This window comes from Chiloscyllium plagiosum, unplaced genomic scaffold, assembly GCF_037043375.1.
Source record: "Chiloscyllium plagiosum isolate Xiang-an unplaced genomic scaffold, Cpla_swu_hap1 HiC_scaffold_24, whole genome shotgun sequence".
Taxonomy (NCBI): Eukaryota; Metazoa; Chordata; class Chondrichthyes; order Orectolobiformes; family Hemiscylliidae; genus Chiloscyllium; species Chiloscyllium plagiosum.
The window spans coordinates 56,010,238-56,037,700 of NW_028270162.1; positions in this window are offsets into that span (position 1 = coordinate 56,010,238).

Consider the following 27,463-nt stretch of genomic DNA (forward strand, 5'->3'; position numbering starts at 1 on the left):
CTACACCGGGGAAAAAGTGGTGCATTTAAATACTGCTACACAGGGGAGAAATTGGTGTATTTAAATACTGGTACACCGGGGAGACATTGGTGTATTTAAATACTGCTACACCGGGGAGACATTGTTGTATTTAAATACTGCTACACCAGGGAGACATTGGTGTATTTAAATGCTGCTACACCGGGGAGACATTGGTGCATTTAAATACTGCTACACCGGGGAGATATGGATGCATTTAAATACTGCTACACCGGGGAGACAATGGGGCATTTAAATACTGCTACACCGGGGAGACATTGGTGCATTAAAAGACTGCTACACCGGGGAGACATTGGTGTATTTAAATGCTGCTACACCGGGAAACATTGGTGCTTTTAAATACTGCTACACTGGGGAGATATTGGTGTATTTAAATACTGCTACACCGGGGAGACATTGGTGCATTTAAATACTGCTACACCGGGGAGACATTGTTGTATTTAAATACGGCTACACCGGGGAGACATTGGTGTATTTAAACTCTGCTACACCGGGAGACATTGGTGTATTTAAATACTGCTACACCGGGGAGACATTGGTGTATTTAAATACTGCTACACCGGGGAGACATTGGTGCATTTAAATACTGCTACAGCGGGCAGACATTGGTGCATTTAAATACTGCCTCCCTGGGGAGACATTGGTGCATTTAAATACTGCTACACTGGGGAGATATTGGTGCATTTAAATGCTGCTACACCGGGGAGACATTGGTGTATTTAAATACTGCTACACCGGGGAAACATTGGTGCATTTAAATACTGCCTCCCTGGGGAGACATTGGTGCATTTAAATACTGCTACACTGGGGAGATATTGGTGCACTTAAATGCTGCTACACCGGGGAGACATTAGTGCATTTAAATACTGCTACACCGGGAAGACATTGGTGTTTTTAAATACTGCTACACTGGGGAGATATTGGTGCATTTAAATGCTGCTACACCGGGGAAACATTGGTGCATTTAAGAACTGCTGCAGCGGGCAGACATTGGAGTATTTAAATACTGCTACACCGGGAAGACATTGGTGTTTTTAAATACTGCGACACTGGGGAGATATTGGTGCATTTAAATACTGCTACACTGGGGAGATATTGGTGCATTTAAATGCTGCTACACCGGGGAGACATTGGTGAATTTAAATACTGCTACACTGCGGAAACATTAGTGTATTTAAATACTGCTACACTGGGGAGATATTGGTGCATTTAAATACTGCTACACTGGGGAGACATTGGTGTATTTAAATGCTACTACACCGGGGAGACATTGGTGTATTTAAATACTGCTACACCGGGGAGACATTGGTGTATTTAAATACTGCTACACTGGGGAGACATTGGTGTATTTAAATACTTCTACACCGGGGAGACATTGGTGTATTTAAATACTGCTACACCGGGGAGACATTGGTGCATTTAAATACTGCTACACCGGGGAGATATTGGTGCATTTACATTCTGCTACACCGGGGAGACATTGGTGTATTTAAATACTGCTACACCGGGGAGATATTGGTGTATTTAAATACTGCTACACCGGGGAGACATTGGTGCATTTAAATACTGCTACACCGGGGAGACATTGATGCATTTAAATACTGCTACACCGGGGAGACATTGATGCATTTAAATACTGCTACACCGGGGAGACATTGGTGCATTTAAATACTGCTACACCGGGGAGACATTGATGCATTTAAATACTGCTACACCGGGGAGACATTGGTGCATTTAAATACTGCTACACCGGGGAGACATTGGTGCATTTAAATACTGCTACACCGGGGAGACATTGGTGTATTTAAATACTGCTACACCGGGGAGACATTGGTGCATTTAAATACTGCTACACCGGGAAGACATTGATGCATTTAAATACTGCTACACCGGGGAGACATTGGTGCATTTAAATACTGCTACACCGGGGAGACATTGATGCATTTAAATACTGCTACACCGGGGAGACATTGGTGCATTTAAATACTGCTACACCGGGGCGACATTGATGCATTTAAATACTGCTACACCGGGGAGACATTGGTGCATTTAAATACTGCTACACCGGGGAGATATTGATGCATTTAAATACTGCTACACCGGGGAGACATTGGGGCATTTAAATACTGCTACACCGGGGAGACACTGGTGCATTTAAATACTGCTACACCGGGGAGACACTGGTGCATTTAAATACTGCTACATCGGGGAAACATTGGGGCATTTAAATACTGCTATTCCGGCGAGATATTGGTGTATTTAAATACTGCTACACCGGGGAGACATTGGTGCATTTAAATACTGCTACATCGGGGAGATATTGGTGTATTTAAACACTGCGACACAGGGGAGACATTGGTGTATTTAAATACTGCTACACAGGGGAGACATTGGTGCATTTAAATACTGCTACACCGGGGAGACATTGGTGTTTTAAAATACTGCTACACCGGGGAGACATTGGTGTGTTTAAATACTGCTACATAGGGGAGACATTGGTGTATTTAAATACTGCTACACCTGGGAAACATTGGTGCATTTAAGTACTGCTACACTGGGGAGATTTTGGTGTATTTAAATAATGTTACACTGGGGAGATATTGGTGTATTTGAATACTGCTACACCAGGGAGACATTGGTGCATTTAAATACTGCTACATCGGGGAGACATTGATGTATGTAAATACTGCTACACCGGGGAAACATTGGTGCATTTAAATACTGCTACACCGGGGAGACATTGATGCATTTAAGTACTGCTACACCGGGGAGATATTGGTGTATTTAAATACTGCTACACCGGGGAGACATTGGTGCATTTAAGCACTGCTACACCGGGGAGATATTGGTGTATTTAAATACTGCTACACCGGGGAGACATTGGTGCATTTAAATACTGCGACACCGGGGAGACATTGATGCATTTAAGTACTGCTACACCGGGGAGATATTGGTGTATTTAAATACTGCTATACCGGGGAGACATTGGTGCATTTAAGCACTGCTACACCGGGGAGATATTGGTGTATTTAAATACTGCTACACCGGGGAGACATTGGTGCATTTAAGTACTGCTGCAGCGGGGAGACATTGGTGCATTAAAGTACTGCTACACCGGGGAGACATTGGTGCATTTAAATACTGCTACACCGGGGAGATATTGGTGTATTTAAATACTGCTACACCGGGGAGACATTGCTGCATTTAAATACTGCGACACTGGGGAGACATTGGTGCATTTAAATACTGCTATACTGGGGAGACATTGGTGCATTTAAATACTGCTACACCGCCAGACATTGGTGCATTTAAATACTGCTGCACCGGGGAAACATTGGTTCATTTAAATACTGCTACAATGGTGAGACATTGATGTATTTAAATACTGCTACACCGGGGAGACATTGGTGCATTTAAATACTGCTACACCGGGGAGACATTGGTGCATTTAAATACTGCTACACCGGGGAGACATTGCTGCATTTAAATACTGCTACACTGGGGAGACATTGGTGCATTTAAATACTGCTACACCGGGGAGACATTGGTGCATTTAAATACTGCTACACCGGGGAGATATTGATGCATTTAAATACTGCTACACCGGGGAAACATTGGGGCATTTACATACTGCTACACCGGGGAGACACTGGTGCATTTAAATACTGCTGCACAGGGTAGTCACTGGTGCATTTAAATACTGCTACATCGGGGAGACATTGGGGCATTTAAATACGGCTACTCCGGCGAGACATTGGTGTATTTAAATACTGCTACACCGGGGAGACATTGGTGTATTTAAATACTGCTACACCGGGGAGACACTGGTGCATTTAAATACTGCTACCCCGCGAGACATTGGTGTATTTAAATACTGCTACACCGGGGAGACATTGGTGCATTTAAATACTGCTACACCGGGAAGACATTGATGCACTTAAATACTGCTACACCGGGGAGACATTGGTGCATTTAAATACTGCTACACCGGGGAAACATTGGTGTATTTAAATACTGCTACACCGGGGAGACATTGGTGCATTTAAATACTGCTACACCGGGGAGACATTGATGCATTTAAATACTGCTACACCGGGGAGACATTGGTGCATTTAAATACTGCTACACCGGGGAGACATTGATGCATTTAAATACTGCTACACCGGGGAGACATTGGTGCATTTAAATACTGCTACACCGGGGAGATATTGATGCATTTAAATACTGCTACACCGGGGAGACATTGGGGCATTTAAATACTGCTACACCGGGGAGACATTGGGGCATTTAAATACTGCTACACCGAGGAGACATTGGTGCATTTAAATACTGCTGCATCGGGGAGACATTGGTGTATTTAAATACTGCTACACCGGGGAGACATTGGTGCATTTAAACACTGCTACACCGGGGAGACACTGGTGCATTTAAATACTGCTACATCGGGGAGATATTGGTGTATTTAAATACTGCTACACCGGGGAGACACTGGTGCATTTAAATACTGCTACATCGGGGAGATATTGGTGTATTTAAATACTGCTACACCGGGGAGACACTGGTGCATTTAAATACTGCTACATCGGGGAGATATTGGTGTATTTAAATACTGCTACACCGGGGAGACACTGGTGCATTTAAATACTGCTACACCGGGGAGACATTGGTGTATTTAAATACTGCTACACCGGGGAGACACTGGTGCATTTAAATACTGCTACATCGGGGAGATATTGGTGTATTTAAATACTGCTACACCGGGGAGACACTGGTGCATTTAAATACTGCTACATCGGGGAGATATTGGTGTATTTAAATACTGCTACACAGGGGAGACATTGATGCATTTAAATGCTGCTACACCGGGGAGACATTGGTGCATTTAAATACTGCTATACCGGGGAGACATTGGTGCATTTAAATACTGCTACACAGGGGAGACATTGATGTATTTAAATACTGCTACACCGGGGAGACATTGGTGTATTTAAATACTGCTACACTGGGGAGACATTGGTGTATTTAAATACTGCTACACCGGGGAGACACTGGTGCATTTAAATACTGCTACATCGGGGAAACATTGGGGCATTTAAATACTGCTGCATCGGGGAGACATTGGTGTATTTAAATACTGCTACACCGGGGAGACACTGGTGCATTTAAATACTGCTACATCGGGGAGATATTGGTGTATTTAAATACTGCTACACAGGGGAGACATTGATGCATTTAAATGCTGCTACACCGGGGAGACATTGGTGCATTTAAATACTGCTATACCGGGGAGACATTGGTGCATTTAAATACTGCTACACAGGGGAGACATTGATGTATTTAAATACTGCTACACCGGGGAGACATTGGTGTATTTAAATACTGCTACACTGGGGAGACATTGGTGCATTTAAATACTGCTACACCTGGGAAACATTGGTGCATTTAAATACTGCTACACTGGGGAGACATTGGTGCATTTAAATACTGCTACACCGGGGAGACATTGGTGTATTAAAATACTGCTACACAGGGGAGACATTGGTGCATTTAAATACTGCTACACCGGGGAGACATTGGTGTATTAAAATATTGCTACACCGGGGAGACATTGGTGTATTTAAATACTGCTACATAGGGGAGACATTGGTGTATTTAAATACTGCTACACCTGGGAAACATTGGTGCATTTAAGTACTGCTACACTGGGGAGATTTTGGTGTATTTAAATAATGTTACACTGGGGAGATATTGGTGTATTTCAATACTGCTATACCAGGGAGACATTGGTGCATTTAAATACTGCTACATCGGGGAGACATTGATGTATTTAAATACTGCTACACCGGGGAGACATTGGTGCATTTAAGTACTGCTACACCGGGGAGATATTGGTGTATTTAAATACTGCTACACCGGGGAGACATTGGTGCATTAAAGTACTGCTACACCGGGGAGACATTGGTGTATTTAAATACTGCTACAATGGGGAGACATTGATGTATTTAAATACTGCTACACCGGGGAGACATTGGTGCATTTAAGTACTGCTACACCGGGGAGACATTGGTGCATTTAAATACTGCTACACCGGGGAGACATTGCTGCATTTAAATACTGCTACACTGGGGAGACATTGGTGCATTTAAATACTGCTACACCGGGGAGACATTGGTGCATTTAAATACTGCTACACCGGGGAGATATTGATGCATTTAAATACTGCTACACCGGGGAAACATTGGGGCATTTACATACTGCTACACCGGGGAGACACTGGTGCATTTAAATACTGCTACACCGGGGAGACATTGGGGCATTTAAATACTGCTACACCGGGGAGACACTGGTGCATTTAAATACTGCTACATTGGGGAGACATTGGTGCATTTAAATACTGCTACACCGGGGAGACATTGGAGCATTTAAATACTGCTACACAGGGGAGACATTGGTGCATTTAAATACTGCTACACCGGGGAGACATTGGTGCATTTAAATACTGCTACACCGGGGAGACATTGGTGTATTAAAATACTGCTACACCGGGGAGACATTGGTGTATTTAAATACTGCTACATAGGGGAGACATTGGTGTATTTAAATACTGCTACACCGGGGAGACATAGGTGTATTAAAATACTGCTACACCGGGGAAACATTGGTGCATTTAAATACTGCTACACCTGGGAAACATTGGTGCATTTAAATACTGCTACACCGGGGAGACATTGGTGCATTTAAATACTGCTACACCGGGGAGACATTGATGTATTTAAATACTGCTACACCGGGGAAACACTGGTGTATTTAAATACTGCTACACCGGGGAGACATTGATGTATTTAAATACTGCTACACCGGGGAGACATTGGTGCATTTAAATACTGCTACACCGGGGAGACATTGGTGCATTTAAATACTGCTACACCGGGGAGACATTGATGTATTTAAATACTGCTACACCGGGGAAACACTGGTGTATTTAAATACTGCTACACCGGGGAGACATTGGTGCATTTAAATACTGCTACACTGGGAAGACATTGGTGCATTTAAATACTGTTACATCGGGGAGAGATTGGTGCATTTAAGTACTGCTACACCGGGGAGACATTGGTGTATTTAAATACTGCTACGCCGGGGAGACTTTGGTGTATTTAAATACTGCTACACCTGGGAAACATTGGTGCATTTAAGTACTGCTACACTGGGGAGATTTTGGTGTATTTAAATAATGTTACACTGGGGAGATATTGGTGTATTTCAATACTGCTACACCGGGGAGACATTGGTGCATTTAAATACTGCTACATCGGGGAGACATTGATGTATTTAAATAGTGCTACACCGGGGAGACATTGGTGCATTTAAGTACTGCTACACCGGGGAGACATTGGTGCATTTAAGTACTGCTACACCGGGGAGATATTGGTGTATTTAAATACTGCTACACCGGGGAGACATTGGTGCATTTAAGTACTGCTGCACCGGGGAGACATTGGTGCATTAAAGTACTGCTACACCGGGAAGACATTGGTGCATTTAAATACTGCTACACCGGGGAGACATTGGTGCATTTAAATACTGCTGCACCGGGGAAACATTGGTTCATTTAAATACTGCTACAATGGGGAGACATTGATGTATTTAAATACTGCTACACCGGGGAAACATTGATGTATTTAAATACTGCTACACCGGGGAGACATTGGTGCATTTAAATACTGCTACACCGGGGAGACATTGGTGCATTTAAATACTGCTACACCGGGGAGACATTGCTGCATTTAAATACTGCTACACTGGGGAGACATTGGTGCATTTAAATACTGCTACACCGGGGAGACATTGGTGCATTTAAATACTGCTACACCGGGGAGATATTGATGCATTTAAATACTGCTACACCGGGGAAACATTGGGGCATTTACATACTGCTACACCGGGGAGACACTGGTGCATTTAAATACTGCTACACCGGGGAGTCACTGGTGCATTTAAATACTGCTACATCGGGGAGACATTGGGGCATTTAAATACGGCTACTCCGGCGAGACATTGATGTATTTAAATACTGCTACACCGGGGAGACATTGGTGCATTTAAATACTGCTACACCGGGGAGACATTGGTGTATTTAAATACTGCTACACCGGGGAGACACTGGTGCATTTAAATACTGCTACACCGGGGAGACATTGGTGTATTTAAATACTGCTACACCGGGGAGACATTGGTGCATTTAAATACTGCTACACCGGGAAGACATTGATGCACTTAAATACTGCTACACCGGGGAGACATTGGTGCATTTAAATACTGCTACACCGGGGAGACATTGGTGTATTTAAATACTGCTACACCGGGGAGACATTGGTGCATTTAAATACTGCTACACCGGGGAGACATTGATGCATTTAAATACTGCTACACCGGGGAGACATTGGTGCATTTAAATACTGCTACACCGGGGAGACATTGATGCATTTAAATACTGCTACACCGGGGAGACATTGGTGCATTTAAATACTGCTACACCGGGGAGATATTGATGCATTTAAATACTGCTACACCGCGGAGACATTGGGGCATTTAAATACTGCTACACCGGGGAGACACTGGTGCATTTAAATACTGCTACACCGGGGAGACACTGGTGCATTTAAATACTGCTACATCGGGGAAACATTGGGGCATTTAAATACTGCTACATCGGGGAGACATTGGTGTATTTAAATACTGCTACACCGGGGAGACACTGGTGCATTTAAATACTGCTACATCGGGGAGATATTGGTGTATTTAAATACTGCTACACAGGGGAGACATTGATGCATTTAAATGCTGCTACACCGGGGAGACATTGGTGCATTTAAATACTGCTATACCGGGGAGACATTGGTGCATTTAAATACTGCTACACAGGGGAGACATTGATGTATTTAAATACTGCTACACCGGGGAGACATTGGTGTATTTAAATACTGCTACACTGGGGAGACATTGGTGCATTTAAATACTGCTACACCTGGGAAACATTGGTGCATTTAAATACTGCTACACTGGGGAGACATTGGTGCATTTAAATACTGCTACACCGGGGAGACATTGGTGTATTAAAATACTGCTACACAGGGGAGACATTGGTGCATTTAAATACTGCTACATAGGGGAGACATTGGTGTATTTAAATACTGCTACACCTGGGAAACGTTGGTGCATTTAAGTACTGCTACACTGGGGAGATTTTGGTGTATTTAAATAATGTTACACTGGGGAGACATTGGTGTATTTCAATACTGCTACACCGGGGAGACATTGGTGCATTTAAATACTGCTACTTCGGGGAGACACTGATGTATTTAAATACTGCTACACCGGGGAGACATTGGTGCATTTAAATACTGCTACACCGGGGAGATATTGGTGTATTTAAATACTGCTACACCGGGGAGACATTGGTGCATTTAAGTACTGCTACTTCGGGGAGACACTGATGTATTTAAATACTGCTACACCGGGGAGACATTGGTGCATTTAAGTACTGCTACACCGGGGAGATATTGGTGTATTTAAATACTGCTACACCGGGGAGACATTGGTGCATTTAAGTACTGCTGCACCGGGGAGACATTGGTGCATTAAAGTACTGCTACACCGGGGAGACATTGGTGTATTTAAATACTGCTGCAACGGGGAAACATTGGTTCATTTAAATACTGCTACAATGGGGAGACATTGATGTATTTAAATACTGCTACACCGGGGAGACATTGGTGCATTTAAGTACTGCTACACCGGGGAGACATTGGTGCATTTAAATACTGCTACACCGGGGAGACATTGCTGCATTTAAATACTGCTACACTGGGGAGACATTGGTGCATTTAAATACTGCTACACCGGGGAGACATTGGTGCATTTAAATACTGCTACACCGGGGAGATATTGATGCATTTAAATACTGCTACACCGGGGAAACATTGGGGCATTTACATACTGCTACACCGGGGAGACATTGGTGCATTTAAATACTGCTACACCGGGGAGTCACTGGTGCATTTAAATACTGCTACATCGGGGAGACATTGGGGCATTTAAATACGGCTACTCCGGCGAGACATTGGTGTATTTAAATACTGCTACACCGGGGAGACATTGGTGCATTTAAATACTGCTACACCGGGGAGACACTGGTGCATTTAAATACTGCTACATTGGGGAGACATTGGTGCATTTAAATACTGCTACACCGGGGAGACATTGGAGCATTTAAATACTGCTACACAGGGGAGACATTGGTGTATTTAAATACTGCTACACCTGGGAAACATTGGTGCATTTAAATACTGCTACACCGGGGAGACATTGGTGTATTTAAATACTGCTACACCTGGGAAACATTGGTGCATTTAAATACTGCTACACCGGGGAGACATTGGTGTATTTAAATACTGCTACACCGGGGAGACATTGGTGCATTTAAATACTGCTACACCGGGGAGACATTGGTGTATTAAAATACTGCTACACCGGGGAGACATTGGTGTATTTAAATACTGCTACACCGGGGAGACATTGGTGCATTTAAATACTGCTACACCGGGGAGACATAGGTGTATTTAAATACTGCTACACCTGGGAAACATTGGTGCATTTAAATACTGCTACACCGGGGAGACATTGGTGCATTTAAATACTGCTACATAGGGGAGACATTGGTGTATTTAAATACTGCTACACCGGGGAAACATTGGTGCATTTAAATACTGCTACACCGGGGAGACATAGGTGTATTTAAATACTGCTACACCTGGGAAACATTGGTGCATTTAAATACTGCTACACCGGGGAGACATTGGTGCATTTAAATACTGCTACACCGGGGAGACATTGATGTATTTAAATACTGCTACACCGGGGAAACACTGGTGTATTTAAATACTGCTACACCGGGGAGACATTGATGTATTTAAATACTGCTACACCGGGGAGACATTGGTGCATTTAAATACTGCTACACCGGGGAGACATTGGTGCATTTAAATACTGCTACACCGGGGAGACATTGATGTATTTAAATACTGCTACACCGGGGAAACACTGGTGTATTTAAATACTGCTACACCGGGGAGACATTGATGCATTTAAATACTGCTACACTGGGAAGACATTGGTGCATTTAAATACTGTTACATCGGGGAGAGATTGGTGCATTTAAGTACTGCTACACCGGGGAGACATTGGTGTATTTAAATACTGCTTCGCCGGGGAGACTTTGGTGTATTTAAATACTGCTACACCTGGGAAACATTGGTGCATTTAAGTACTGCTACACTGGGGAGATTTTGGTGTATTTAAATAATGTTACACTGGGGAGATATTGGTGTATTTCAATACTGCTACACCGGGGAGACATTGGTGCATTTAAATACTGCTACATCGGGGAGACATTGATGTATTTAAATAGTGCTACACCGGGGAGACATTGGTGCATTTAAGTACTGCTACACCGGGGAGACATTGGTGCATTTAAGTACTGCTACACCGGGGAGATATTGGTGTATTTAAATACTGCTACACCGGGGAGACATTGGTGCATATAAGTACTGCTGCACCGGGGAGACATTGGTGCATTAAAGTACTGCTACACCGGGGAGACATTGGTGCATTTAAATACTGCTACACCGGGGAGACATTGGTGCATTTAAATACTGCTGCACCGGGGAAACATTGGTTCATTTAAATACTGCTACAATGGGGAGACATTGATGTATTTAAATACTGCTACACCGGGGAAACATTGGTGCATTTAAATACTGCTACACCGGGGAAAAAGTGGTGCATTTAAATACTGCTGCACAGGGGAGACATTGGTGCATTTAAATACAGCTACACCGGGGAGATATTGATGCATTTAAATACTGCTGCACCGGGGAGACATTGGTGCATTTAAATACTGCTGCACCGGGGAGACATTGCTGCATTTAAATACTGCTACACTGGGGAGACATTGGTGCATTTAAATACTGCTACACCGGGGAGACATTGGTGCATTTAAATACTGCTACACCGGGGAGATATTGATGCATTTAAATACTGCTACACCGGGGAGACATTGGTGCATTTAAATACTGCTACACCGGGGAGACACTGGTGCATTTAAATACTGCTACACCGGGGAGTCTCTGGTGCATTTAAATACTGCACATCGGGGAGACATTGGGGCATTTAAATACGGCTACTCCGGCGAGACATTGGTGTATTTAAATACTGCTACACCGGGGAGACATTGGTGCATTTAAATACTGCTACACCGGGGAGACACTGGTGCATTTAAATACTGCTACATTGGGGAGACATTGGTGCATTTAAATACTGCTACACCGGGGAGACATTGGAGCATTTAAATACTGCTACACAGGGGAGACATTGGTGTATTTAAATACTGCTACACCTGGGAAACATTGGTGCATTTAAATACTGCTACACCGGGGAGACATTGGTGTATTTAAATACTGCTACACCTGGGAAACATTGGTGCATTTAAATACTGCTACACCGGGGAGACATTGGTGTATTTAAATACTGCTACACCGGGGAGACATTGGTGTATTAAAATACTGCTACACCGGGGAGACATTGGTGTATTTAAATACTGCTACACCGGGGAGATATTGGTGTATTTAAATACTGCTACATAGGGGAGACATTGGTGTATTTAAATACTGCTACACCGGGGAAACATTGGTGCATTTAAATACTGCTACACCGGGGAGACATTGATGTATTTAAATACTGCTACACCGGGGAAACACTGGTGTATTTAAATACTGCTACACCGGGGAGACATTGATGTATTTAAATACTGCTACACCGGGGAGACATTGGTGCATTTAAATACTGCTACACCGGGGAGACATTGGTGCATTTAAATACTGCTACACCGGGGAGACATTGATGTATTTAAATACTGCTACACCGGGGAAACACTGGTGTATTTAAATACTGCTACACCGGGGAGACATTGTTGCATTTAAATACTGCTACACTGGGAAGACATTGGTGCATTTAAATACTGTTACATCGGGGAGAGATTGGTGCATTTAAGTACTGCTACACCGGGGAGACATTGGTGTATTTAAATACTGCTTCGCCGGGGAGACTTTGGTGTATTTAAATACTGCTACACCTGGGAAACATTGGTGCATTTAAGTACTGCTACACTGGGGAGATTTTGGTGTATTTAAATAATGTTACACTGGGGAGATATTGGTGTATTTCAATACTGCTACACCGGGGAGACATTGGTGCATTTAAATACTGCTACATCGGGGAGACATTGATGTATTTAAATAGTGCTACACCGGGGAGACATTGGTGCATTTAAGTACTGCTACACCGGGGAGACATTGGTGCATTTAAGTACTGCTACACCGGGGAGATATTGGTGTATTTAAATACTGCTACACCGGGGAGACATTGGTGCATTTAAGTACTGCTGCACCGGGGAGACATTGGTGCATTTAAATACTGCTACACCGGGGAGACATTGGTGCATTTAAATACTGCTGCACCGGGGAAACATTGGTTCATTTAAATACTGCTACAATGGGGAGACATTGATGTATTTAAATACTGCTACACCGGGGAAACATTGGTGCATTTAAATACTGCTACACCGGGGAAAAAGTGGTGCATTTAAATACTGCTGCACAGGGGAGAAATTGGTGTATTTAAATACTGGTACACCGGCGAGGCATTGGGGCATTTAAATACTGCTACACCAGGGAGACATTGGTGTATTTAAATGCTCCTACACCGGGAAAGATTGGTGCATTTAAATACTGCTACACTGGGGAGATATTGGTGCATTTAAATACTGCTACACCGGGGAGACATTGATGCATTTAAGTACTGCTACACCGGGGAGATATTGGTGTATTTAAATACTGCTACACCGGGGAGACATTGGTGCATTTAAGTACTGCTACACCGGGGAGACATTGATGCATTTAAGTACTGCTACACCGGGGAGATATTGGTGTATTTAAATACTGCTACACCGGGGAGACATTGGTGTATTTAAATACTGCTACACCGGGGAGACATTGGTGCATTTAAATACTGCTACACCGCCAGACATTGGTGCATTTAAATACTGCTGCACCGGGGAAACATTGGTTCATTTAAATACTGCTACAATGGGGAGACATTGATGTATTTAAATACTGCTACACCGGGGAGACATTGGTGCATTTAAATACTGCTACACCGGGGAGACATTGGTGCATTTAAATACTGCTACACCGGGGAGACATTGCTGCATTTAAATACTGCTACACTGGGGAGACATTGGTGCATTTAAATACTGCTACACCGGGGAGACATTGGTGCATTTAAATACTGCTACACCGGGGAGATATTGATGCATTTAAATACTGCTACACCGGGGAAACATTGGGGCATTTACATACTGCTACACCGGGGAGACACTGGTGCATTTAAATACTGCTACACCGGGGAGTCACTGGTGCATTTAAATACTGCTACATCGGGGAGACATTGGGGCATTTAAATACGGCTACTCCGGCGAGACATTGATGTATTTAAATACTGCTACACCGGGGAGACATTGGTGCATTTAAATACTGCTACACCGGGGAGACACTGGTGCATTTAAATACTGCTACACCGGGGAGACATTGGTGTATTTAAATACTGCTACACCGGGGAGACATTGGTGCATTTAAATACTGCTACACCGGGAAGACATTGATGCACTTAAATACTGCTACACCGGGGAGACATTGGTGCATTTAAATACTGCTAAACCGGGGAGACATTGGTGTATTTAAATACTGCTACACCGGGGAGACATTGGTGCATTTAAATACTGCTACACCGGGGAGACATTGATGCATTTAAATACTGCTACACCGGGGAGACATTGGTGCATTTAAATACTGCTACACCGGGGAGACATTGATGCATTTAAATACTGCTACACCGGGGAGACATTGGTGCATTTAAATACTGCTACACCGGGGAGATATTGATGCATTTAAATACTGCTACACCGGGGAGACATTGGTGCATTTAAATACTGCTACACCGGGGAGACACTGGTGCATTTAAATACTGCTACACCGGGGAGACACTGGTGCATTTAAATACTGCTACACCGGGGAGACATTGGTGTATTAAAATCCTGCTACACAGGGGAGACATTGGTGCATTTAAATACTGCTACACCGGGGAGACATTGGTGTGTTAAAATACTGCTACACCGGGGAGACATTGGTGTATTTAAATACTGCTACATAGGGGAGACATTGGTGTATTTAAATACTGCTGCACCTGGGAAACATTGGTGCATTTAAGTACTGCTACACTGGGGAGATTTTGGTGTATTTAAATAATGTTACACTGGGGAGATATTGGTGTATTTCAATACTGCTACACCGGGGAGACATTGGTGCATTTAAATACTGCTACATCGGGGAGACATTGATGTATTTAAATACTGCTACACCGGGGAGACATTGGTGCATTTAAGTACTGCTACACCGGGGAGATATTGGTGTATTTCAATACTGCTACACCGGGGAGACATTGATGCATTTAAGTACTGCTACACCGGGGAGATATTGGTGTATTTAAATACTGCTACACCCGGGAGTCATTGGTGCATATAAGTACTGCTACACCGGGGAGACATTGGTGCATTTAAGTACTGCTACACCGGGGAGATATTGGTGTATTTCAATACTGCTACACCGGGGAGACATTGATGCATTTAAGTACTGCTACACCGGGGAGATATTGGTGTATTTAAATACTGCTACACCGGGGAGACATTGGTGCATTTAAGTACTGCTGCACCGGGGAGACATTGGTGCATTAAAGTACTGCTACACCGGGGAGACATTGGTGCATTTAAATACTGCTACACCGCCAGACATTGGTGCATTTAAATACTGCTGCACCGGGGAAACATTGGTTCATTTAAATACTGCTACAATGGGGAGACATTGATGTATTTAAATACTGCTACACCGGGGAAACATTGGTGCATTTAAATACTGCTACACCGGGGAGACATTGGTGCATTTAAATACTGCTACACCGGGGAGACATTGGTGCATTTAAATACTGCTCCACCGGGGAGACATTGGTGCATTTAAATACTGCTACACTGGGGAGACATTGGTGCATTTAAATACTGCTACACCGGGGAGACATTGGTGCATTTAAATACTGCTACACCGGGGAGACATTGCGGCATTTAAATACTGCTACACTGGGGAGACATTGGTGCATTTAAATACTGCTACACCGGGGAGACATTGGTGCATTTAAATACTGCTACACCGGGGAGACATTGGTGCATTTAAATACTGCTACACCGGGGAGACATTGCTGCATTTAAATACTGCTACACTGGGGAGACATTGGTGCATTTAAATACTGCTACACCGGGGAGACATTGGTGCATTTAAATACTGCTACACCGGGGAGATATTGATGCATTTAAATACTGCTACACCGGGGAAACATTGGGGCATTTAAATACTGCTACACCGGGGAGTCACTGGTGCATTTAAATACTGCTACATCGGGGAGACATTGGGGCATTTTAATACGGCTACTCCGGCGAGACATTGGTGTATTTAAATACTGCTACACCGGGGAGACATTGGTGCATTTAAGTACTGCTACACCGGGGAGACATTGGTGTATTTAAATACTGCTACACCGGGGAGACATTGGTGCATTTAAATACTGCTACATCGGGGAGACATTGGTGTATTTAAATACTGCTACACCGGGGAGACACTGGTGCATTTAAATACTGCTACATCGGGGAGATATTGGTGTATTTAAATACTGCTACACAGGGGAGACATTGATGCATTTAAATACTGCTACATTGGGGAGACATTGGTGCATTTAAATACTGCTACACCGGGGAGACATTGGTGCATTTAAATACTGCTACACAGGGGAGACATTGGTGTATTTAAATACTGCTACACCTGGGAAACATTGGTGCATTTAAATACTGCTACACCGGGGAGACATTGGTGTATTTAAATACTGCTACACCTGGGAAACATTGGGGCATTTAAATACTGCTACACCGGGGAGACATTGGTGTATTTAAATACTGCTACACGGGGGAGACATTTGTGCATTTAAATACTGCTACACCGGGGAGACATTGGTGTATTAAAATACTGCTACACCGGGGAGACATTGATGTATTTAAATACTGCTACACCGGGGAAACACTGGTGTATTTAAATACTGCTACACCGGGGAGACATTGGTGCATTTAAATACTGCTACACTGGGAAGACATTGGTGCATTTAAATACTGCTACATCGGGGAGACATTGGTGCATTTAAATACTGCTACACCGGGGAGACATTGGTGTATTTAAATACTGCTACGCCGGGGAGACATTGGTGCATTTAAATAGTGCTACACCTGGGAAACATTGGTGCATTTAAGTACTGCTACACTGGGGAGATTTTGGTGTATTTAAATAATGTTACACTGGGGAGATATTGGTGTATTTAAATACTGCTACACCAGGGAGACATTGGTGCATTTAAATACTGCTACACCGGGGAGACATTGGTGCATTTAAGTACTGCTACACCGGGGAGATATTGGTGTTTTTAAATACTGCTACACCGGGGAGACATTGGTGCATTTCAGTACTGCTGCACCGGGGAGACATTGGTGCATTAAAGTACTGCTACACCGGGGAGATATTGGTGTTTTTAAATACTGCTACACCGGGGAGACATTGGTGCATTTCAGTACTGCTGCACCGGGGAGACATTGGTGCATTTAAATACTGCTACACCGCCAGACATTGGTGCATTTAAATACTGCTGCACCGGGGAAACATTGGTTCATTTAAATACTGCTACAATGGGGAGACATTGATGTATTTAAATACTGCTACACTGGGGAGACATTGGTGCATTCAAATACTGCTACACCGGGGAGACATTGGTGTATTTAAATACTGCTACACCGGGGAGACATTGGTGCAATTAAATACTGCTACACCGGGGAGATATTGATGCATTTAAATACTGCTACACCGGGGAGACATTGGGGCATTTAAATACTGCTACATCGGGGAGACATTGATGTATTTAAATACTGCTACACCGGGGAGACATTGGTGCATTTAAGTACTGCTACACCGGGGAGATATTGGTGTATTTAAATACTGCAACACCGGGGAGACATTGGTGCATTTCAGTACTGCTGCACCGGGGAGACATTGGTGCATTAAAGTACTGCTACACCGGGGAGACATTGGGGCATTTAAATACTGCTACACCGCCAGACATTGGTGCATTTAAATATTGCTGCACCGGGGAAACATTGGTGCATTTAAATACTGCTACACCGGGGAGATATTGATGCATTTAAATACTGCTACACCGGGGAGACATTGGGGCATTTACATAATGCTACACCGGGGAGACACTAGTGCATTTAAATACTGCTACACCGGGGAGTCACTGGTGCATTTAAATACTGCTACATCGGGGTGACATTGGGGCATTTAAATACGGCTACTCCGGCAGAACATTGGTGTATTTAAATACTGCTACACCGGGGAGACATTGGTGCATTTAAATACTGCTACACCGGGGAGACACTGGTGCATTTAAATACTGCTACATCGGGGAGATATTGGTGTATTTAAATACTGCTACACAGGGGAGACATTGATGCATTTAAATACTGCTACATTGGGGAGACATTGGTGCATTTAAATACTGCTACACCGGGGAGACATTGGAGCATTTAAATACTGCTACACAGGGGAGACATTGGTGTATTTAAATACTGCTACACCTGGGAAACATTGGTGCATTTAAATACTGCTACACCGGGGAGACATTGGTGTATTTAAATACTGCTACACCTGGGAAACATTGGTGCATTTAAATACTGCTACACCGGGGAGACATTGGTGTATTTAAATACTGCTACACCGGGGAGACATTGGTGCATTTAAATACTGCTACACCGGGGAGACATTGGTGTATTAAAATACTGCTACACCGGGGAGACATTGGTGTATTTAAATACTGCTACATAGGGGAGACATTGGTGTATTTAAATACTGTTACACCGGGGAAACATTGGTGCATTTAAATACTGCTACACCGGGGAGACATTGGTGTATTTAAATACTGCTTCACCTGGGAAACATTGGTGCATTTAAATACTGCTACACCGGGGAGACATTGGTGCATTTAAATACTGCTACACCGGGGAGACGTTGATGTATTTAAATACTGCTACACCGGGGAAACACTGGTGTATTTAAATACTGCTACACCGGGGAGACATTGATGTATTTAAATACTGCTACACCGGGGAGACATTGGTGCATTTAAATACTGCTACACCGGGGAGACATTGGTGCATTTAAATACTGCTACACCGGGGAGACATTGATGTATTTAAATACTGCTACACCGGGGAAACACTGGTGTATTTAAATACTGCTACACCGGGGAGACATTGGTGCATTTAAATACTGCTACACTGGGAAGACATTGGTGCATTTAAATACTGCTACATCGGGGAGAGATTGGTGCATTTAAATACTGCTACACCGGGGAGACATTGGTGTATTTAAATACTGCTACGCCGGGGAGACTTTGGTGTATTTAAATACTGCTACACCTGGGAAACATTGGTGCATTTAAGTACTGCTACACTGGGGAGATTTTGGTGTATTTAAATAATGTTACACAGGGGAGATATTGGTGTATTTCAATACTGCTACACCGGGGAGACATTGGTGCATTTAAATACTGCTACTTCGGGGAGACATTGATGTATTTAAATACTGCTACACCGGGGAGACATTGGTGCATTTAAGTACTGCTACACCGGGGAGACATTGGTGCATTTAAGTACTGCTACACCGGGGAGATATTGGTGTATTTAAATACTGCTACACCGGGGAGACATTGGTGCATTTAAGTACTGCTGCACCGGGGAGACATTGGTGCATTAAAGTACTGCTACACCGGGGAGACATTGGTGCATTTAAATACTGCTACACCGGGGAGACATTGGTGCATTTAAATACTGCTGCACCGGGGAAACATTGGTTCATTTAAATACTGCTACAATGGGGAGACATTGATGTATTTAAATACTGCTACACCGGGGAAACATTGGTGCATTTAAATACTGCTACACCGGGGAAAAAGTGGTGCATTTAAATACTGCTGCACAGGGGAGAAATTGGTGTATTTAAATACTGGTACACCGGCGAGGCATTGGGGCATTTAAATACTGCTACACCAGGGAGACATTGGTGTATTTAAATGCTCCTACACCGGGAAAGATTGGTGCATTTAAATTCTGCTACACTGGGGAGATATTGGTGTATTTAAATACTGCTCCACCGGGGAGACATTGGTGTATTTAAATACTGCTACACCGGGGAGACATTGTTGTATTTAAATACTGCTACACAGGGGAGACATTGGTGCATTTAAGTACTGCTACAGCGGGCAGACATTGGTGTATTTAAATACTGCTACACCGGGGAGACATTGGTGCATTTAAATACTGCTACAGCGGGCAGACATTGGTGTATTTAAATACTGCTGCCCCGGGGAAACATTGGTGTATTTAAATACTGCAACACCGGGGAGACATTGGTGCATTTAAATACTGCTACACCGGGGAAACATTGGTGTATTTAAATACTGCTACACTGGGGAGACATTGGTGTATTTAAATACTGCTACACCTGGGAAACATGGGTGCATTTAAATACTGCTACACCGGGGAGACATTGATGTATTTAAATACTGCTACACCGGGGAAACACTGGTGTATTTAAATACTGCTACACCGGGGAGACATTGGGGCATTTAAATACTGCTACACCGGGAAGACATTGGTGCATTTAACTACTGCTACACCGGGGAGACATTGGTGTTTATAAATACTGCTACTGCGGGCAGACATTAGTGTATTTAAATACTGCTACACCGGGGAGATATTGGTGTATTTAAATACTGCTACACCGGGGAGACATTGGGGCATTTAAATACTGCTACACCGGGGAAACATTGGTGTATTTAAATACTGCTACACCTGGGAAACATTGGTGCATTTAAATACTGCTACACCGGGGAGACATTGATGTATTTAAATACTGCTACACCGGGGAAACACTGGTGTATTTAAATACTGCTACACCGGGGAGACATTGGGGCATTTAAATACTGCTACACCGGGAAGACATTGGTCCATTTAACTACTGCTACACCAGGGAGATATTGGTGTATTTAAATACTGCTGCACCGGGGAGACATTGGGGCATTTAAATACTGCTACACCGGGGAAACATTGGTGTAGTTAAATACTGCTACACCAGGGAGATATTGGTGTATTTAAATACTGCTACACCGGGGAGACATTGGTGCATTTAAATACTGCTACACCGGGGAGACATTGGTGCATTTAAATACTGCTACACCGGGGAGACATTGGTGCATTTAAATACTGCTACACCGGGGAGACATTGTTGCATTTAACTACTGCTACACCGGGGAGACATTGGTGTATTTAAATACTGCTACACCGGGGAGACATTGGTGCATTTAAATACTGCTACACCGCCAGACATTGGTGCATTAAAATACTGCTACACCGGGGAGACATTGGTGCATTTAACTACTGCTACACCGGGGAGACATTGGTGTATTTAAATACTGCTACACCGGGGAGACATTGGTGTATTTAAATACTGCTACACCGGGGAGACATTGGTGCATTTAAATACTGCTACACCGGGGAAAAAGTGGTGCATTTAAATACTGCTGCACACGGGAGAAATTGGTGTACTTAAATACTGGTACACCGGGGAGACATTGGTGCATTTAACTACTGCTACACCGGGGAGACATTGGTGCATTTAACTAATGCTACACCGGGGAGACATTGGTGTATTTAAATACTGCTACACCAGGGAGACATTGGTGCATTTAAATACTGCTACACCGGCGAGACTTTGGTGCATTTAAATACTGCTACACCGGGGAAAAAGTGGTGCATTTAAATACTGCTGCACACGGGAGAAATTGGTGTACTTAAATACTGGTACACCGGGGAGACATTGGTGTATTTAAATACTGCTACACCGGGGAGATATAGGTGTATTTAAATACTGCTACACCGGGGAGACATTGGGGCATTTAAATACTGCTACACCGGGGAAACATTGGTGTATTTAAATACTGCTACACCTGGGAAACATTGGTGCATTTAAATACTGCTACACCGGGGAGACATTGATGTATTTAAATACTGCTACACCGGGGAAAAACTGGTGTATTTAAATACTGCGACACCGGGGAGACATTGGGGCATTTAAATACTGCTACACCGGGAAGACATTGGTGCATTTAACTACTGCTACACCAGGGAGACATTGGTGTATTTAAATACTGCTACACCGGGGAGATATTGGTGTATTTAAATACTGCTACACCGGGGAGACATTGGGGCATTTAAATACTGCTACACCGGGGAAACATTGGTGTATTTAAATACTGCTACACCAGGGAGATATTGGTGTATTTAAATACTGCTACACCGGGGAGACATTGGTGCATTTAAATACTGCTACACCGGGGAGACATTGGTGCATTTAAATACTGCTACACCGGGGAGACATTGGTGCATTTAAATACTGCTACACCGGGGAGACATTGGTGCATTTAACTACTGCTACACCGGGGAGACATTGGTGTATTTAAATACTGCTACACCGGGGAGACATTGGGGCATTTAAATACTGCTACACCGGGGAGACATTGGTGCATTTAAATACGGCTACACCGGGGAGACATTGGTGCATTTAACTACTGCTACACCGGGGAGACATTGGTGTATTAAAATACTGCTACACCGGGGAGACATTGGTGTATTTAAATACTGCTACATAGGGGAGACATTGGTGTATTTAAATACTGCTACACCGGGGAAACATTGGTGCATTTAAATACTGCTACACCGGGGAGACATTGGTGTATTTAAATACTGCTTCACCTGGGAAACATTGGTGCATTTAAATACTGCTACACCGGGGAGACATTGGTGCATTTAAATACTGCTACACCGGGGAGACATTGATGTATTTAAATACTGCTACACCGGGGAAACACTGGTGTATTTAAATACTGCTACACCGGGGAGACATTGATGTATTTAAATACTGCTACACCGGGGAGACATTGGTGCATTTAAATACTGCTACACCGGGGAGACATTGGTGCATTTAAATACTGCTACACCGGGGAGACATTGATGTATTTAAATACTGCTACACCGGGGAAACACTGGTGTATTTAAATACTGCTACACCGGGGAGACATTGGTGCATTTAAATACTGCTACACTGGGAAGACATTGGTGCATTTAAATACTGCTACATCGGGGAGAGATTGGTGCATTTAAATACTGCTACACCGGGGAGACATTGGTGTATTTAAATACTGCTACGCCGGGGAGACTTTGGTGTATTTAAATACTGCTACACCTGGGAAACATTGGTGCATTTAAGTACTGCTACACTGGGGAGATTTTGGTGTATTTAAATAATGTTACACTGGGGAGATATTGGTGTATTTCAATACTGCTACACCGGGGAGACATTGGTGCATTTAAATACTGCTACTTCGGGGAGACATTGATGTATTTAAATACTGCTACACCGGGGAGACATTGGTGCATTTAAGTACTGCTACACCGGGGAGATATTGTTGTATTTAAATACTGCTACACCGGGGAGACATTGGTGCATTAAAGTAATGCTACACCGGGGAGACATTGGTGCATTTAAATACTGCTACACCGGGGAGACATTGGTGCATTTAAATACTGCTGCACCGGGGAAACATTGGTTCATTTAAATACTGCTACAATGGGGAGACATTGATGTATTTAAATACTGCTACACCGGGGAAACATTGGTGCATTTAAGTACTGCTGCACCGGGGAGACATTGGTGTATTTAAATACTGCGACGCTGGGGAGACTTTGGATTATTTAAATACTGCTGCACTGGGGAAACATTGGTGTTTTTAAATACTGCTACACCGGGGAGACTTTGGTGTATTTAATTACTGCGACACAAGGGGGATATTGGTGCATCTCAATACTGCTACACTGGGGAGATATTGGTGTATTTAAATACTGCTACACCGGGGAGACATTGGTGTATTTAAATACTGCTACACCGGGGAGACATTGTTGTATTTAAATACTGCTACACCGGGGAGACATTGGTGCATTTAAGTACTGCTACAGCGGGCAGACATTGGTGTATTTAAATACTGCTACACCGGGGAGACATTGGTGCATTTAAATACTGCTACAGCGGGCAGACATTAGTGTATTTAAATACTGCTGCCCCGGGGAAACATTGGTGTATTTAAATACTGCAACACCGGGGAGACATTGGTGCATTTAAATACTGCTACACCGGGTAAACATTGGTGTATTTAAATACTGCTACACTGGGGAGACATTGGTGTATTTAAATACTGCTACACCTGGGAAACATGGGTGCATTTAAATACTGCTACACCGGGGAGACATTGATGTATTTAAATACTGCTACACCGGGGAGACATTGGGGCATTTAAATACTGCTACACCAGGGAGACATTGGTGTTTTTAAATACTGCTACTGCGGGCAGACATTAGTGTATTTAAATACTGCTACACCGGGGAGATATTGGTGTATTTAAATACTGCTACACCGGGGAGACATTGGGGCATTTAAATACTGCTACACCGGGGAAACATTGGTGTATTTAAATACTGCTACACCTGGGAAACATTGGTGCATTTAAATACTGCTACACCGGGGAAACATTGGTGTATTTAAATACTGCTACACCGGGGAGACATTGGTGCATTTAAATACTGCTACACTGGGGAGACAATGGTGTATTTAAATACTGCTACACCGGGGAGACATTGGTGTTTTTAAATACTGCTACTGCGGGCAGACATTAGTGTATTTAAATACTGCTACACCGGGGAGATATTGGTGTATTTAAATACTGCTACACCGGGGAGACATTGGGGCATTTAAATACTGCTACACCGGGGAAACATTGGTGTATTTAAATACTGCTACACCTGGGAAACATTGGTGCATTTAAATACTGCTACACCGGGGAGACATTGATGTATTTAAATACTGCTACACCGGGGAAACACTGGTGTATTTAAATACTGCTACACCGGGGAGACATTGGGGCATTTAAATACTGCTACACCGGGGAGACATTGGTGTATTTAAATACTGCTACACCGGGAAGACATTGGTGCATTTAACTACTGCTACACCAGGGAGACATTGGTGTATTTAAATACTGCTACTGCGGGCAGACATTAGTGTATTTAAATACTGCTACACCGGGGAGATATTGGTGTATTTAAATACTGCTACACCGGGGAGACATTGGGGCATTTAAATACTGCTACTGCGGGCAGACATTAGTGTATTTAAATACTGCTACACCGGGGAGATATTGGTGTATTTAAATACTGCTACACCGGGGAGACATTGGTGCATTTAAATACTGCTACACCGGGGAGACATTGGTGCATTTAAATACTGCTACACCGGGGAGACATTGGTGCATTTAAATACTGCTACACCGGGGAGACATTGGTGCATTTAACTACTGCTACACCGGGGAGACATTGGTGTATTTAAATACTGCGACACCGGGGAGACATTGGGGCATTTAAATACTGCTACACCGGGGAGACATTGGTGCATTTAAATACTGCTACTGCGGGCAGACATTAGTGTATTTAAATACTGCTACACCGGGGAGATATTGGTGTATTTAAATACTGCTACACCGGGGAGACATTGGGGCATTTAAATACTGCTACACCGGGGAAACATTGGTGTATTTAAATACTGCTACACCAGGGAGATATTGGTGTATTTAAATACTGCTACACCGGGGAGACATTGGTGCATTTAAATACTGCTACACCGGGGAGACATTGGTGCATTTAAATACTGCTACACCGGGGAGACATTGGTGCATTTAAATACTGCTACACCGGGGAGACATTGGTGCATTTAACTACTGCTACACCGGGGAGACATTGGTGTATTTAAATACTGCGACACCGGGGAGACATTGGGGCATTTAAATACTGCTACACCGGGGAGACATTGGTGCATTTAAATACTGCTACACCGGGGAGACATTGGTGCATTTAACTACTGCTACACCGGGGAGACATTGGTGTATTTAAATACTGCTACACCGGGGAGACATTGGTGTATTTAAATACTGCTACACCGGGGAGACATTGGTGTATTTAAATACTGCTACACCGGGGAGACATTGGTGCATTTAAATACTGCTACACCGGGGAAAAAGTGGTGCATTTAAATACTGCTGCACAGGGGAGAAATTGGTGTATTTAAATACTGGTACACCGGGGAGACATCGGTGCATTTAACTACTGCTACACCGGGGAGACATTGGTGCATTTAACTACTGCTACACCGGGGAGACATTGGTGTATTTAAATACTGCTACACCAGGGAGACATTGGTGCATTTAAATACTGCTACACCGGGGAGACATTGGTGCATTTAACTACTGCTACACCGGGGAGACATTGGTGTATTTAAATACTGCTACACCAGGGAGACATTGGTGCATTTAAATACTGCTACACCGGGGGAAAAGTGGTGCATTTAAATACTGCTGCACACGGGAGAAATTGGTGTACTTAAATACTGGTACACCGGGGAGACATTGGTGTATTTAAATACTGCTACACCGGGGAGATATAGGTGTATTTAAATACTGCTACACCGGGGAGACATTGGGGCATTTAAATACTGCTACACCGGGGAAACATTGGTGTATTTAAATACTGCTACACCTGGGAAACATTGGTGCATTTAACTACTGCTACACCGGGGAGACATTGACGTATTTAAATACTGCTACACCGGGGAAACACTGGTGTATTTAAATACTGCTACACCGGGGAGACATTGGGGCATTTAAATACTGCTACACTGGGGAGACATTGGGGCATTTAAATACTGCTACACTGGGGAGACATTGGGGCATTTAAATACTGCTACACCGGGGAAACATTGGTGTATTTAAATACTGCTACACCTGGGAAACATTGGTGCATTTAAATACTGCTACACCGGGGAGACATTGACGTATTTAAATACTGCTACACCGGGGAAACACTGGTGTATTTAAATACTGCTACACCGGGGAGACATTGGGGCATTTAAATACTGCTACACCGGGGAGACATTGGGGCATTTAAATACTG